Here is a 16,958-nt window from a genome sequence, read left to right on the forward strand (position 1 = left end):
AAAATTGGCAAAAATAGGCTTGGAGTTTAAGAGGTTATCAGATTATCTAGGACACTGATCTTTCTCTATGTTTGAAATGTTGTAATGTTGAAATGACTCTGCCTTGAGCTGCCTGCAAGCAATGAGGGGTGAAAAGGGAGGGGTGAGAATTCCCTGCTGCGAAAACAATTCACATTTCTCCACAAAGACAGCTGTGCTGAGATAAAATGGACAACTGCAGATTTCTTAACATCCAATTCTGTACAAATGGCACAATACAAAATCTTGTAGAAATGTTGGTTTGTTTCCCACTTTAATTTTTTTGTTAATCATTTCCATAAAAACATATTCCATCAGTGATACTGAAGAAAAAATTTGCATAGCTCAAATGTGGGAGCTCCAAAATAACAAAATGGAACGTGTGTTTTATGAGTTTAAGGGTTTGATTTGTATCTGGAAGACAAAACAGCCCAGGAATGCCTGCATTCTTAAATTGTTACAGTATGTATGAACATGTACTCATGCAACACTCTTAGCCATCTGTTCTCTGTTCTTGTATTGGTGTCTGTGTTTTAAAGAGGTTCTTCTATGTAAGGACATCCCATAAGAAGACACTTCCACTCATCTTATTTGCCAGAAGCCCTTTGACAGTGAATGTCACGTGTGGTTGATGGGTACACAACCTTTCATCAATTCAGAATGAAACAGTGGACAATAATGAATAAAGCAAAAAATGTCTTATTCTGAGGACCATCACTGGAATGCAACGGAAAACTTACAGTGTCATACCCTCAAACATTCCCTAGATAAACCCTATTTGCAAATTAAACACATTATAATAGACTTGAGCAGTTATCTAATAGCTGCATAAGTCATAATAATTATGTTTATCTTATTACTGTACATTTTTTTACAGAAAATACTTTGCTTTTCTGTGAATTCAGTCACTCCCAGTTTAGGTTTCCCACACTTTGTCCATGTGCTTATTGGCTAACTTATTTGTCCATCAAAAGTAAGGTCATTTGGTTTTGAAAAAAAACTTTTTGGGTCAAAAAAAATGTGGGACAAACATAACTGTAGGAAAAAAAACATGATTTCTCAACAGCAATATTTATTGAAATATTTAGTTCCTGTTTAACATTTGTGCCAAATACCATCAATGGGAACAATTACATTTTGTCACTTCATTATGCATCTGAAGATTAAACACATTGTTAAATGCTCAACTGCATAAATTTGCATGAGCATGTTTCCTGTGCTTCATAAAAAATATTAACAAATCTGCAAAAATTCACATCTGGGTCTATAGTTGCAGAAACACCCATTAATGACCAAAGAGAATAGAACATTCTGACTCTGCTCTCATATTACTGCCTGCCCTTTGTCTTGTTCAGTGTCATCAGTGTCTTTGTGTTTGTATGGCCCCAATGGTGGCAGTACCTCTTTGTTGGGTGTTGTTGCTGTTGACTAAGCTGTTCTATGCTCCTAGTTTTCCTTGTTCTTTGTGCTCCTGTTGTCTAGTCTCTGGTGTTTTCCATATTCTCTGGTTTGTAGTTGTTTATTTGCTCTGGCTACTGCAGTCTGCCTGGGTCAACCGGGGCAAAAATCATGGCAGGGCCTGGGAAATGTAAACCTAAGCAAAATGTTTCGACAAAGACAATGTCTTAATAGATTGGACGTGACCCTGGCGAGAATGGTTGCATAGTGCGGGAGCTCCTCTCAACTTCACACAAAAACTACCCCAAACATTTACAAAGCTAACCCACAGCCCAGATTTGATTATGTCAAAACCTTTGTCAGTCAAGGAATGCAACATTTTTACTAAAGCATGCAAGACAAGCTCGCGACTTGCAAAGACGACAACGTCAGCTGGGGATACTGAGGTTAACAGCATGGCATGTGGCTGAGGTGCTAACCAAGCTAAAAGCTCTCTGTTCTGAATTTGGTTCCAAGTTCGACAGAATAGATAACTGTCTGGGTGAATTGGCGAACTGTTTACTCAGTATACTTCAGACTTTGGAATAATTGCTGGGGATTTTAATTGTTGCGTGGATAATAATCTAGATAAGTCTTTGACGTTAACATCTAACTCTAATGCATCAAGGACCTTAAGTGTGGCCACTTTTTTCCATGTTTATATCGGATCATTCACCGGTTTACCTTTAACTCTCTCTTGCTCAGCAGACATACCAAACTAAGTATGGAAGTTTAACTCTTCACTTCTTACAAACACGGAAGCTTTCAATAATATTAGACTTTGGCTGGACAGGATGTGACCTCCCCTGTCACCCCTGCTGTAATCTGGGACGCAGCTAAAGCTGTGATTAGAGGACAGCTGATTTCATATATTCTGCTAAGAAAAAGCTGGCAATTAAAAAAGAGCAACTTAAAAAGGAGCTTTTTCATTTGGAACTATCTCATAAACAGTCACAAACAGATGAAAGTTTCAGGAAACTAAATTTTGTTAGAAGTAGCCTTAATTCTATTCAAACTGAACATGTTAAAAAACTTTTATCTTTCACTAAACAACATTACTATGAATATGGTAATAAACCTAGTAGGCTCCTAGCATATCATCTTAAAAAAGAGCGTTCCGATCACACCATAAAATGTATAAGCAACAAAACAGGTCAATTGAAATATGATATACAACCACTAAAGTCCTCATTCCTTGATTTCTACACACAACTATGCACATCAGAAAATCCATCCCTGCTTTACACTCAGTGCCAAGAACATTTGTAATTTACAATACTTTGCAGGCTTGGCAGGATGTAAAGAAGTTCTGTGGTTCTTTTGGCAGAATATCTTTGTTAGCTCCATTATCCTCCAATCCGGACTTGCCGCCCTCAATAGGTAAATCCTTATTCACTATCTGGAAAGAATATGGTATATACAAGTTTCAGAACCTGTTTAGTGATGGTTCTCTTAAATCTTTTTCACATCTAAAATTGGAGTTTAAAATTCCGAAACAGGATTTTTATAAATACTTACAAGTTCAGCACTTAATTACCATACCGGAGAGGATTGGACGACTGTCTTTGGGGCTGTCAGGTTTGGAGGAGATTTTGGAAAGTTCTACGCCATTGAAAGCAAAACTTTCCTTACTTTATAGTGCCTTATTGGACACCCATAGTTCCTCTTTGACGTCACTGAAGAGTGTGTGGCAGAAAGATTTGGGATGTGTTCTCAGTGATGAATAATGGGACACTATTTGTCAGAATGTCTTTATCTCATTGTCTAGCAATAAAATAATTTATCAGAACTACAAATTCTTACACAGGATGTACATCACCCCAGTTCGTTTAAACAACATATACCCTAACTCATCCTCCAGATGTCATCATTGTAAAACGTGCTTAGGGTCATTTATTCATGTTTTTTGGTTTTGTGGGGCATTTAAATTTTTGGAAAGAGATACATGATTTAACTGTTAAGATTCTGGAAATCCTGATACATTTGACACCTATGCTGGTACTGATCTGGACAGGACACTGGATTCCATGTCTGTCAAGAGGATTGGCTTAATATCACATATAGCAAAGAAGTGCATCCTGCTCAACTGGAATCAACAAAGGCCTCCAACACTCAGTCTGTTCAAAAAAACTATGAATGAAACATTGCAACTGGAACAACTTTCTGTCTAAAAGATAAAGGAGACATTTTTTAAAAATATGGGAACCACTTATGGACCTCTGACTACTTCATGTAGCCAGCACTGTCTGTTGCGATTGGGTAGTTACAGGATATGTATTGTTTTGTTTATTTATTTATTTTTGTATACAGTACCCCCCTATTTTTTCTTTTATTTTATGGGTTTTTGTTATTAAAAAACATAAATACAATGAATAAAGAATTCAAATAAATTAAAAAAAAAATGAAATTTCTGCATCTGAAGAAATGAAGTTTCAGTATCTGACATGTCGCCTTTGTACTATTTTCAATTTAATATAGGGTTCAAATCATTTGCACATCATTGCGTTTTTGTTTACTACAAAGCATCCCAACTTTTTTGGAAATGTATGTATGTTTTTATGGTTGAATGCAATAGGAAACCATTGTGCTTGACACTGCAGCTTGCACTTTTAGGATTCAACTGACTGATGCCATTTTTCCCCATTCCATGCTAAAGTTGACCAAGTTCACCAAGCTGAGTGCTGTCACACATCAGCAGACTGAAAATAGACCCAATTGTTCTAAACATTCCTCTGCACTTTTGGAGTGTTTTTTCAATGTTTTTAAAAATAGAACAAAAATTAATGAAAGGTCAGTACTTTAGCACTGAGACATGAAAATTCTCATGGATACCCATAAGCCTGATAAATGTCCATATATGCACATCAAAGTGTCATGCACATATTTCTAAATATATGTAATGTGTCATATACATAAATGTGAGTATGAAATATTGGACATATACGCAAAACATATCGATCATATCGGTCTGATACATGATTGAATGCATGGCAGTACGTTTCTAATTGCTACCATGTTAACTCTTTGTTTTTAACCATATAATTAGGTGTTGGTGAACACACACACACATTTTCTAAGCCGCTTCTCCCTCAGGGTCCCCGGGGGCTGCTGGAGCCTATCCCAGTGGTCATTGGGTGGAAGGCAGGATACACCCTGGACAGGTCGCCAGTCCATCGCAGGGCAGACAAACATACACATTCACACACACATACACACACACACACACACTTTCTAAGCTGTTTCTCCGTCTGGGTTGCGGGGGAGGCTGGAGCCTATCCCAGCACTCATTGGGCAGAAGGCAGGATACACCCTGGACAGGTTGCCAGTCCATCGCAGGGCAGACAGACAGACATACACATTCACACACACACACACACACACATTGCAATATAGCATTTCCAATTGGCCTGACTGCGTGTTGGACTGTGGGATCAAACTAGTACCTGGAGGAAACCCACGCGGACACGGGGAGAAACTCCACACAGTGCTGCCCATGTTGGTGAACTATGTTTTCATTTATTTTATATGTTAATAGTTTTATTACATGTTTTTAGAGTTTAGCTACGTAGCTGTTATACTGCATCGCTTAATTAGGAAGTATGTATTATAAAAACATATATGAAACCAGCATATGAGTAATAATAAATGTCATCCATAAAGAAATGCTATTTTTTTCAGCATATATTGTTAATTATATGTGTTACACATTTATGTTTGCATATGTTGATATTATGTTCATGTCAGATTCATAGGTTCTACTAATCAAACCTCTCAGAAAATATAGTCAGAGAAGTTAGCTAGCACTGCTACCACACTGTAGTGTTTATGGTAGTTTTCTAACAATCAGCCAAAAAAAAGCTACATACTACATAGCAAAGAAAAGAGTTTAACTGGCAAACAAAGCCAGGCTGGCTAGCTGACTAGGGTCCTAGGCATGCGAATACTTTTGCATGAACCAAGAAGGTGAGCTGTCTACCATGACAAGCTTCAAACTGTGCCTGTTCAATGTATTACAAAATGAGTGCTCCTAAACTCATATACTTTAAATACTCTTATACTTCAAAACAATATATGTGGAGCAATATTTATTAAATAAATGTGATATACTGTCTGTTTCCTGTCATTTCCTCTCATTTATATTAAATATATATTTTATTGTTGTTTCTTCTTTCCAGACGTGTACTACAAAGCAGGATTACATGGATTGCTAGCTTTGAATTGCGGTTTATCCATACAAGAATGTCTTTGCTGCATGAAGCCATCTAATAGACTTGCTATGTAGAGAAAAATCATGCTGTGGTCTTTGTCAAACCAATCCACTAGATGGCACTCTGTTATATCTAAACGTTAGACTTGTTTGGAAAAGGTAGCACCCCACCCACCAACATCCCCACCCCCCACCCACCACAATGACATTTTAGAGCCTTTGGGGCTGACCAAAGTTACATTGCTAATAGTTTATTAATTATGGATTTTTATAAATTCTGAAGTTCCTGAAATGCAGAAATCAAAGTGTAAAATTTAAATGTTTTTGCAGGATCCTGCCAGAAGGGAGGAGTTTGGGGGTATTTCACCAAGACACATTCATGGTGACCTTAGGTCTCTTTCAGGTCTGAAGAACCAACCGTATTAATTAGTGCAGCAAAATGTTTTTTTTTTACTTTACTTAGATCATGCATAAATGGATTTTTCTCAGTGGTGAACTGGTACTATTAGAGATAGGCCTTCAATTGGGGACAGTCTTGGGCTCGAGGTTAGGGAACCAGCCCTGTGACCAGAAGGTTGCCGATTCAATCCCCTGAGCCTACAGTATGGGACTTTGAGCAAGGCACCTAACCCCCAATTGCTCCCTGGGTGCTGTGGATAAGGCTGCCCTCTGCTCTGGGCAACCCACATCTGTGATAATGCAAATTCCACAGTGTTTTATTTGAAGGTTGCAATTTACATATGTTTGAGCCTGCATATATCCGTTTTACCAAGTCTTGGCATAGCGCTGCTGCTGCTGTTTTCCATTTCTAACAACTGACTTAAACCTGGTATTCAGAAGACCTAGCAGAGGTCACTAATAGACGGACCACGGTCAGAGTACAGACCCAGACGCTGTGTTATGTGGACCTAGACCTATAACTAATAAACTATTGAAAATTATTTAATTTTGATGGTGTGGTGCTATTTTAATCAGCATAACTTTTCTAGCCTTTACATTACTGCTGTAGCGGCCTGGGAGACTCACAGACCAATGACATGCTTTGTAAATATCACACATGACCCTACTCAGCCGGTCAGATCTGTGCATTACGATGAGCGCTGAGACTGGAGTGAGTGACGTGCACACAGAGGAGGGATGATGCGAGACATGGCAGTCGGAGAAGAAAATGAGCCAGAGGGAAGTTATCTCACATGGCGTGATCTAAAAAGAGAAAACTAACACTAAATGTTGATGAAATCTGACTCAATTGTACTTCATTTGATTTGACATTCATTTGTTGCCTATATAAGATGTTGATATAACTACTGGGCTACTTCAGTAAACAGTATATGGCACTGAATCATGATGCAAGTTAGACATTATGATGTTCCATGAACTTTACTTGGGGAACTTTTCTCTAACTGGACCTTACTGAATTTCAATTAAATACTCCTGACCTAGAGTTATGTGTAGCTTGCAGACAGAATCGCAGACGCTCGCGGGTAAGATGCGAAGGTTTTAATAATCCACACAGTCAAAGGGAAAAACACAGTTCGTAGTTAAAGTCCAATCCAGATATCCAAAACACAAAGCAATCCAAGAAGGCAACAGTACCAAAGGGGCTAAACCAACGGTCGAAACACAGAATACACTGACCAATCGGTAGAAGTGGACCGCTGAGCGATCACCAAAACAATACCTCGCAAAGTTCTGACCCTGAGTCCCCTCTTACATATCCCAGTAGTAGATGAGCCTCAGGTGCAAGGCTTCAATAATCAGGCGACGGAGCTCGCTGATAGGTGCGAGGGGAAACCACGTGATCATCAATCCTGGGAGTTGAAGTCTTCTCCTATGATGCAGCCAGAGAGCACGTGATCTGTCACGTGGTCTTCCCTCGTACTCTGGGAGATGAAGTCCGTCTCCTTTGCTGGATGCGTGACATTGTTTTCAGGAAATTGTTTCCACCCACTGTAATTGCAGGCCTAATTATAATGGTGATTGTGTTGGTAGTTGAACTGACAAATAAGGCCTTCAGTTCAGTTTCTGTACTACTAATCAATAGGAGAGCTTGCTTGGTTGTATGAACCTAGATATCACAGAGAAAGCAATCCTGATTGTACAATTTTCCTGTTCCAGTAAACCCTTTTGTTTCCAACCAAAATATAACAATGAAATTAGAGTACAATGCAGAGCTTAAATACAACAAGTATGACATCTATTTGGGATGGTTCCAAAGCAGGATAATTGTACTAAATAAAGCCTGGCATGTTTGTTAATATTATTATTATTATTATTATTATTATTATTATTATTATTACACAGAAATCATTAGGTCTTCAGTGACGACCTTAAGGGTTCCCCACTGACCCCCAATTTGGCTATTACATAGTGCACCATACTAACAGTACCAAGAAAAATGTGCTCTTTACGCATTCTAAGTTATTCAAATGACCTGTTATATTAAAAATATGTATTATATTTAAATGTAAGCAAAACAAAGTGTAAATGAGTCATTTTACTGTTGTGTCATCATGACCATGCTCGATGTGTTCACATGCACAGTGTACTATCACGTTGAAGATGATATTCCCGGACAGCTGACTGTCCGTATGATCAACAGTTTGAAGCTTTTGCCCTTCACTCCCAGATGATATCTGCTGCTAATGTACCCTTTAGCAAGACACTCAAGTCTGAATGGCTCCTCAGGGACTGCCCTGTAAAAGGCTAATGCACGTTTCCATGGACAATTACATTAATTGAATGACCAAATGTAAATATCTTGCTGCAGTCTCTAGAAGTGACACAATACCTCCTTTTGAACCCACTCAGATGGATGTCATGAAGCATGCAAAGGGATTACTATTAAAATTTACCTATTCCTGTCAGGCTGTATTGTTCCAAGATGGTCACATGAGGTCATGTTGGTCAAACATCGAAACCAAGACCATGCAGCAATGTCCTCCCATACATTCAATGATACTTCCAATATCCAATTACATTTAAATGGTGGGAGGCTGGAAGGTGAATTCATGCTAAATATTTCTGTTCTAGAGAAAACAGTCAGATATGTTCACAGCGGTGGTGATTGGGACCAGACATCTGCCTATAAAAGCTCCCTCATAGATAGTTATCTTATTTTACAAGAGTTTTGAGAAGCTTTTAGCCAAAGAAAACTTTAACACTATTTTATCACGAACAACACTGCATGTACAAACTCAGAAGACACAAGTAGGTTCACTGGTGGTTTGGGATAGTAAATACAGTACACATCACAACCACTGGTTCCTATCACCACCGCTGTAAAGATATCTGAGTCTCTACAATGAAGCATTTCACACTAAACCACTCTGAATGATTTTGTTTACATCTGAACCACAGATAAAGCTTTTATATGGCTATATGTTGTCCTTTGTATTCAGACTTGATTGAGTGATTGTCTTGATAGTTTAATTGCTGCAAAGAACAGTAGACATTCAGTGGGAAATGCTAAATTACCCTAGCCAAAGACCATAACTTTTTTAAAATATGTACCCAGATAAATATGTACCTTGCCTTTAATTTATGAATTTCATTTCATTCCTACTTACTTCTATTCAACTTGGCCTGTAGAATGCATCACACCAAACAACTTTGACAGCCTCTATTTACTTTTAAGTCATTAAACTGCAGATTTAGAAATGCTGAATTCCCCTATAAAACACAAGGTCATTAGGTCTTCATCGTTATTATTATTATTATTGTTGTTGTTGTTGTTGTTGTTGTTTGAATATTAGTACAAGGCTTGAAGGAAGCTCCACCAATGCTTCAAAACTTCTACATAATTAAATAGTTCAGATGTAAACAAAGTCATTCATAGTGGGTTGGTGTGAAATGTTCTATTCTAGAGGAACTTGCCCTGCAGTACATCCAGTAGTGGTGATAGGAACCAGACATCCACCTCTAAAAGCTGCCTCATAGAAAGTTACTACATGAAATGATTATGAATACACTGCCTGGTTTTTTATGATAGTGTTTTATGATAGTTTCGAGATAAAGCGTTGGCCTAAAACATCTTTCATTCGTCACTCATTTATTTGAATCCATCAGTGGTGAAGGAACGCACGCAGGACATTGCAAAGCAAAATAGTCCCCAAAGAATCAACAAGATACGTGTAGGCTCACTGGAGCTTTTCTATAGTAAATAAAATAACTAAATTTATGTTGTAGACATTGTGACCGCTGGTTCCCATCACAACCGCTGAGTCTCTACAACGAACGTTTTCACTTCAAACAGCTCCGAATGACTGTTTACAAGTCCTTAACGAGCGCGTTTAATGATGCAGAAACTTTGAAAATTTGCGGAATTCCCCTTTAAACCAGACTAAACATCAGGATCAAGCCCGCGGGATCTGGGTCTGCTCTGATGACGTACAGTGAAGCCATTGAATTGGCCACGCCCCCACAGACGGAGCCTGCTGTCTGTGATCAACAAGAGCGCTGAGCGCCCGCTCACTCCTGGAATGAAACGCGGCGGCGCGGCAGTCCAGCGCGGCACACGGTAGTACGAAATCGTCTCGGTCGGCGCTTCTTCGTGAGCACAGTCTCTACATATCGACTCTTCAGACCCGTTTCTATAAATCCAGCCCCAGCGCGTATGGAGGGACAGCCTGGCTCAGACGCGCCTGCCCCGGGCCGCTCAGCTACCAGTCGCGCGGTCGCTCTGGCTGATTTACTGCACCAGGAGTGCAAACAGTTACTGCAGTTATATGTAAGTATGTCGTGTTTATTTTTCCAACCACAAAAAAACCCGCGTTTTAGAGGCTTCGGGACGGTTTCCCCGCGTGTACCGTTATCGTGGTATGTCAGCTCGCCACATTCCTGTGATAAATCACGTGCCGGCCATGTTCCTGCACCTGTTAATAACAGTAATAATTGTGAAAATGACGCTAGTAACAGCAGCGCGAGCTGTGGACTCGTTTTTTAGCAGTAGCTTCTATGCTAGGCATTACTTAGGCGGTAATACTGATGCTCTTTGCTTGCCATAGCGCACTGTGTCCTTATTGAATTAACAGAGAGCAGCATTCATCTTCCTGCCTTCCAGGGGGCACTCAAGCTGAAGTGGATTGAGTGTTGGGTGTCTAATGTTTCCAGTATTAGTCACAAGTGAAGAGAAAAAGGCACTAAAGTGTATATTTCAGGGTACAGAACTCTAAAAAATACACCTTGAAGGGGAATTCCACCCATTTTTTACAATTTCTGCATAACTCAGTGGGTCAGATGTAAACAGTCATCGATCTGAAATGGTTCATTGTAGAGACTCGGATGTCTTTACGGTGGTGGTGATGGGAATCAGGAGTCACAATGCCTACGACACAAAAGTAGCTGTTTTAGTTACTATCCAAAACCACCAGTGAGTCTACTAAGTGTATGTGTTTTACATGTAATGGTGATTATGGTAAAATTGTGACAAATACGGAAAAATGTGTTTTCTTTGGGGACTGTTGTGCCTCACAATGTCCTGCATGTGTGCCTCCACCTTCAATGGATTAAAATAATACATGTTGTTGGACAAAATCTTCTGATGTCAGGCAGCACATTCACCATTTCGTGTACTACCTTTTCTGCAAGGCAGCTTTCAGAGGTAAATGTCTCTTTATCACCACCACTGTGAACAGTTCTGACTAGACCGGGGCATTTCACACCAAACCACTCTGAGTGACTTGGTTGACAACTTAATCTTTTAATTGTACATTTAAATATACAATTGTATATTTTAAGACGTTTTAATTTAACTACCTATAGACGCTGTACACCCTGTCTTGACTCTTGGCTATTTTCTATTTTATTTTTCTATTTAAAAAGTTGGCAGAAGGTACAAATCTAGTACTCTCCTCTGGAGGAAAAAGAATGGTGTGTACCCTTCATTTCTAAGGTACATTAATGGACCTTAAGCACCCTGTTGTGCAGTACTAAGCCTCTGAGTGTGGCTTATTCATTTTTCAGGCGATATTTCGGAGGAGATTATGTTTGTAAGATAATCCACTTGCATAAGGAAGGAGAAAGTCAAAGATAAAACACAGGTGTTTCTGTCCATTCTTCCACTGTGAGAAGACAACAACACAAAAGTCTGAAATGAGTGTGAGACGCAGAAAATATCAAACAAAGACTGAAGCAGTTGGTGTGGAAAAATATCCCTGCAGATTTCTTTAAGAAACTAAAAGAGAGTCTTGTTATTATTGAGGCTTGTGTGTACGTTTCTGTTGACAAGTAAGTCAAAGTCAAAGTAAGTGACTTGTAATTAATGGCTGTTTTGATAGGAAATTGAGCAAATGAAGGGTGTTCATTTATGAAAACTTGCACTGAAGTTATATTATCATTAAGCTTATACTGAAGTTAGCATGAGGGCGGCACAGTAGCGTGGCGGGTAGTGCTGTCACCTCACGGCAAGGAGGGCCTGGGTTCGATTCCCCAGCCGGGCGACCAGGGTCCTGTCTGTGTGTTTGCATGTTCTCCCCGTGTCTGTGTGGGTTTCCTCCGGTTTCCTCCCACAGTCCAAAGACATGCAGTCAGGCCAATTGGACATGCTAAATTGCCCCTAGGTGTGAGTGTGTGAGTGACTGTCTGTGTCTGTCTGTCTGCCCTGCGATGGACTGGCAACCTGTCCAGGGTGTATCCTGCCTTCCGCCCGAAGACTGCTGGGATAGGCTCCAGCACCCCCAGCGACCCTGACGGAGAAGCGGCTTAGAAAATGGATGGATGGATGGATGAAGTTAGTATATATTAAAAGAATATGTGCTACCTTTATGTATTATTTTAATAAATGCTATCTTCAGTAGGGGTGAAAAAAGGAAGAAGGCAATAAAATTTGTATCACCTTAATCTTAAACTGAAAATATTACATAATTAGAACCTTTCACTAAATAACTCATACTGAAACAATGCACACTAACATAGTGTAATGCAAAAATAGCAGTGAAAAATGTTTTTGTTGGCCTTTTAATTGTAATAGAAATAATCATTAATGTAATATTAAAGTCTCTTGTATGTGTAACATTTCAGACCAGATTTCACCTAATTCACTCTGTTGGACTGTATACAATACCTAGATTTTCATGCTTTCATTCTTAAGGTACATTGCACTTATTTACACCAAAAACTACTTTATTCTTAGTAGGTTTCTCAGTACTTGGTAAGTACTAAAAATATGTACCTATACCTGTATTGCTATTATGTATGTGAGTGTGTTTTATTCATTAATTAATTCATTAATCATTTACAAACCTCTTCACACACACCTTCTAAGCCGCTTCTCCTTCTGGGTTGCGAGGGGTGCTGGAGCCTATCCCACCAGTCATTGGGCGCAAGGTAGGATACACCCTGGACAGGTCACCAGTCCATCGCAGGGCAGTTTGTCAAATCAGTACTTCATTAAATTGAATCACGTTCTGCTGTTGGAATTTAATATATCCGTGCGATTGCTGGACGCATCCAAAAGAAAACCGGAACCAAACGTCTAACCAGTTCACAAAATTTTTTTTAAAATAAGAAATGGATGTTTTTTGTTTTTTTTTACTGTATTTGTGTTTATTTGCATGTATTCTAATGTACTGTTTCTGAAGGAAAATACACTTATTGCAAAAATAAGTGGTTTTAAAATGTGTTTACAAGGCTTGAATTGTGTGTGTGTGTGTGTGTGTGTGTGTGTGTGTGTGTGTGTGTGTGTGTGTGTGTGTGTGTGTACACACATACAGGATAAGGGAACAATGGTTCTTAACATTGACCGGGCGTTAATGGAACAATATTTTTTCCCAAAAAATGACAAAAGTACAACATAAAAGGATATCCAAGCAAACTTCAGCATCTACTCTATTGTCCTCTATTGCAGCAAGAGCGAGAGAGTTTTCTCTCTCAGCACGTCCCCGAAGGAGGCCGCTTGGTAACGCCTGACTTGTGTACAGACACCCCCACCACGGTGGATCAGGTGGGCCATGTGCGCTCAGCCCTGCAACGCTGCCTGGAGCTGCTGGAGTGCCTGATTGTGCGAGAGGTGGAGGAAATGGGTGGGGAGCTGGAGGGAGAGTATGAGACGGTAAGGAAGACGGTGAAGGATCGCCTGGGACACCTGCTGCACAGCACGGGGGCACTGCTGGAGAACGGGGAGGGCGTCTGCCCACCTTCACCGGAATTTCAGTGTGTTCAGGTACATAAAATTTTATATATATATATATATATATATATATATATATATATATATATATATATATATATATATATATATATATAATAAAATGAAAGTTTCAGCAAGATTATTATGCAGTCTTTACAAAATTAATAAGATCAATAGGAACTAAAATGAAGATTTGAAAAAAGCAGGTGTGTTAATATCAAATGTTGGCAGAATAAAGCTAAATTATATTTTGTTTACATGGCATTTATAGTTTGTTTTTGATTAACCCGTACATAAAAACATCTTTTAATAAACTCTGTGTATGGGGAATATAGAGTTCTCTGATTGTTTACTTCAGGGTCTTAGTTGTAACCGTGTGTTAAACTAACCCACTTGGAGGCTGTACTTTAGCCTGGCTAGCTCTTACTGTGGGTTGTTTTATCTGCTTCTAAACGTTGCAGTTATACAGCCACTAGGAAGGAGATTAAAATAATACAGGAGTGAATTCCGTAACTCAGTAATCAAAAGTACTTATGATGAAGATTTTACTTTTGTGGTGTAAAAAGTCTTTAGGGTGAAGCTTCAGAAACATCTGTCAGATTGCTGTAAACATTAACAGATGAAATTTCTATGGGAACACGAAAACCTGACTAAACACACATTCTACTTGAAAATGTTTAACTGCTTAAAATGTCCATGTTACATTTTACCCTGAGTTAGTTTGTGACCCTTTCTCTCCTAAGGCAGTCAGAAAAAGAAAGTAGAATTGAACTCCTCACATTCCAAACTTCATTTACTTTTTGCGCGGATCCGATTTTCACATTCCTCGGTGCAAGTGACCGGTTATTGGTGTGAACACACCTGCAGCCTGAAACACGAGCCCATTTTATCAAGTCACTGCCGCTGCTGACCTGCTGACCACACTGGATGATGACCAGAGTGATTTGAAATGTGCAGTGAAGCTCAAAAGCTAGAGATGTTCTCATATGAAGCATTCTCACTGTGGTCACCATGGCCATGTTTGGGCTATGTAGTCCATATAGGTGAATCTAATTACAAAGGAAAAGTGTTCAGTCACATCTGTCCACATTTTAGGCAAAGAAAAAAACAATTTAGGCCAATTAGGCAACTAATGTGAACATCTTCTACAAGGGCTGGGCAGCATGACAATATTTCATTATTGTGATAAATTACTTCACAATATGTGTTTCTGAGCAGAGTAAGGATGTTGTCCATACTTGAAAAGCAATGTCTTACTAATTAGATTTAATGCCGCTCAAAATGTGACATTTTGAATACAAAGCGCTGTAGTTTTTGATCGTGCAAGTGATTCAAAAAGATTAATTCGATTTCCAAATGATTTATTTCTCTTGTAAATCCTTACAGGACAGTGCAGTAAATGGTAAATGGTTTGAGTAAGCAGAAAGTTTATTATGTAATTTTACAAGTGCTCAATATGACAACAATGCAGTAGTCCAATTTATCCCACACTCAACTGAGCATGTCAGGTGTGTCTGTACTCACAGCTCTTTCAAAGTGATTTTTGGAGATCATCCAGTGTTGTTGGGAGTGGTGGCACTTCCTTAATCCTTAACGCACCCCCACAAAAATGTCACAGGCGTGAGATCTGGTGGTGCTGGTGACCTTTATCTTGGAACTCCTTGTCCCGATGCCGAATGCTTTGAGCTGTTGGATGTTCATTCCCATGCTGACAGTCAGAAATTCGGTGACCTTCTCTTTCAGTTGGTATGTGATTGGCTCCTTGGCACCTCATACATGAATTGTTTTGATTCACGCTGTATTGTTAAACTTGGCACTGCTCAGGGAAAAAAAACATGACATCTTGCACCTCATAAAACTTAATTGAATTATTGTGATTTTACATTTTTGATATATTACCCACCTGTAGCCTCTAGTACCAGTTAAGAGCAGGAAAACCACCTTCTGATGATGTATCTTGAAGGTGTCAGAAACCTTAAGGGCAGGCTGGTTTGAAATGTAGCTGGCTCTACTAGGCAGGCAAATATCACATGTATTGTTTTAGGCCTCTACTTGAGTGGACCAATACCGTGTCACACCCACAAATACGTCACACTACAGAAGAAGAATGAGTTATGATCTAGTGTAGGTGTGTAAACAGGATCCAATATCGCATCCAGATCCAGTCTGGCTTTTCCCTAAAGCACTGTGGCAACAGCAGATCGGAAGTACCCTTGTGAGCAGCATTGTTTTGCTTCCGAAATCCATCTTAACTAGTCTAACCCCCTCAAATTGAATCAGGAGCTTGAGCCAGCAGGGCATTGTACTGAGGGAAATGTTTTCAGCCCTATTTATTGTTCCTGAAGAGAAGGCACTTACATTTACTCAGTTGCATGTGGTTAAGCAAAAATGTAATATTAAGACTTGAAATGAGTAATATTTCTGCTTTTGTTGAAGTATAGGAGTGATTAAAACAAATCAGCTTTTTATTTGGTTCCATTTTAGCGACGTTAATTTAATAATTTCTTACACCCACACCGCTCACTTTGGAGCATTTTATTTTACACCAGAAAGAAAAGAATAGAGCTGTACAAATTTTTGGTACCATGCTGATAGATACTGGATGGAATAAGGCTGGCTGTATATGGTGAAATTTTCGTGCAGCTACTTGCATATGTTGAGCTGCCTGCACAACAGTTACTGTTATATGAAGCAATTCAAAAATAAAGATGCAATACAGTTTATTCCTACTCCTGTATCAGCAGCTTGTGTTTATTCTGGCTATGTAGTCATTTGCAACGTGTTATTTACATTTAAATATTTTGAAGCTTCTGGTATTAATTAAATATTTGAGTTTTAATCTGTTTCTGTATATGTTAAGCCATTGAAATTAAATGTATATATGTATATGTAATGATTTAAATAGCAATTGTTCATTGATCCAGCAAAAATAATTTGAAATTATGTTCAACGTGATTGTTTCATGAAGCTTGTTTCATTTCAAGGGAGTTGCAGCAAAATATGCATTATTCTTTTCTAGTGAAATATAGTTTAAGGTATTTTTCAAGCAAGTTTCATGTAGGTTTCATTGTGTAAAGCCAGCCTATGAGGTTTTGCTGCTATTCCACGAGGGAGGATACTGGTTTTGAGGCTGTCACTATCAGTTATATTAATAATCTACCAATTATT

The sequence above is a fragment of the Pygocentrus nattereri genome, chromosome 22 (assembly GCF_015220715.1).
Source record: "Pygocentrus nattereri isolate fPygNat1 chromosome 22, fPygNat1.pri, whole genome shotgun sequence".
NCBI classification, from domain to species: domain Eukaryota; kingdom Metazoa; phylum Chordata; class Actinopteri; order Characiformes; family Serrasalmidae; genus Pygocentrus; species Pygocentrus nattereri.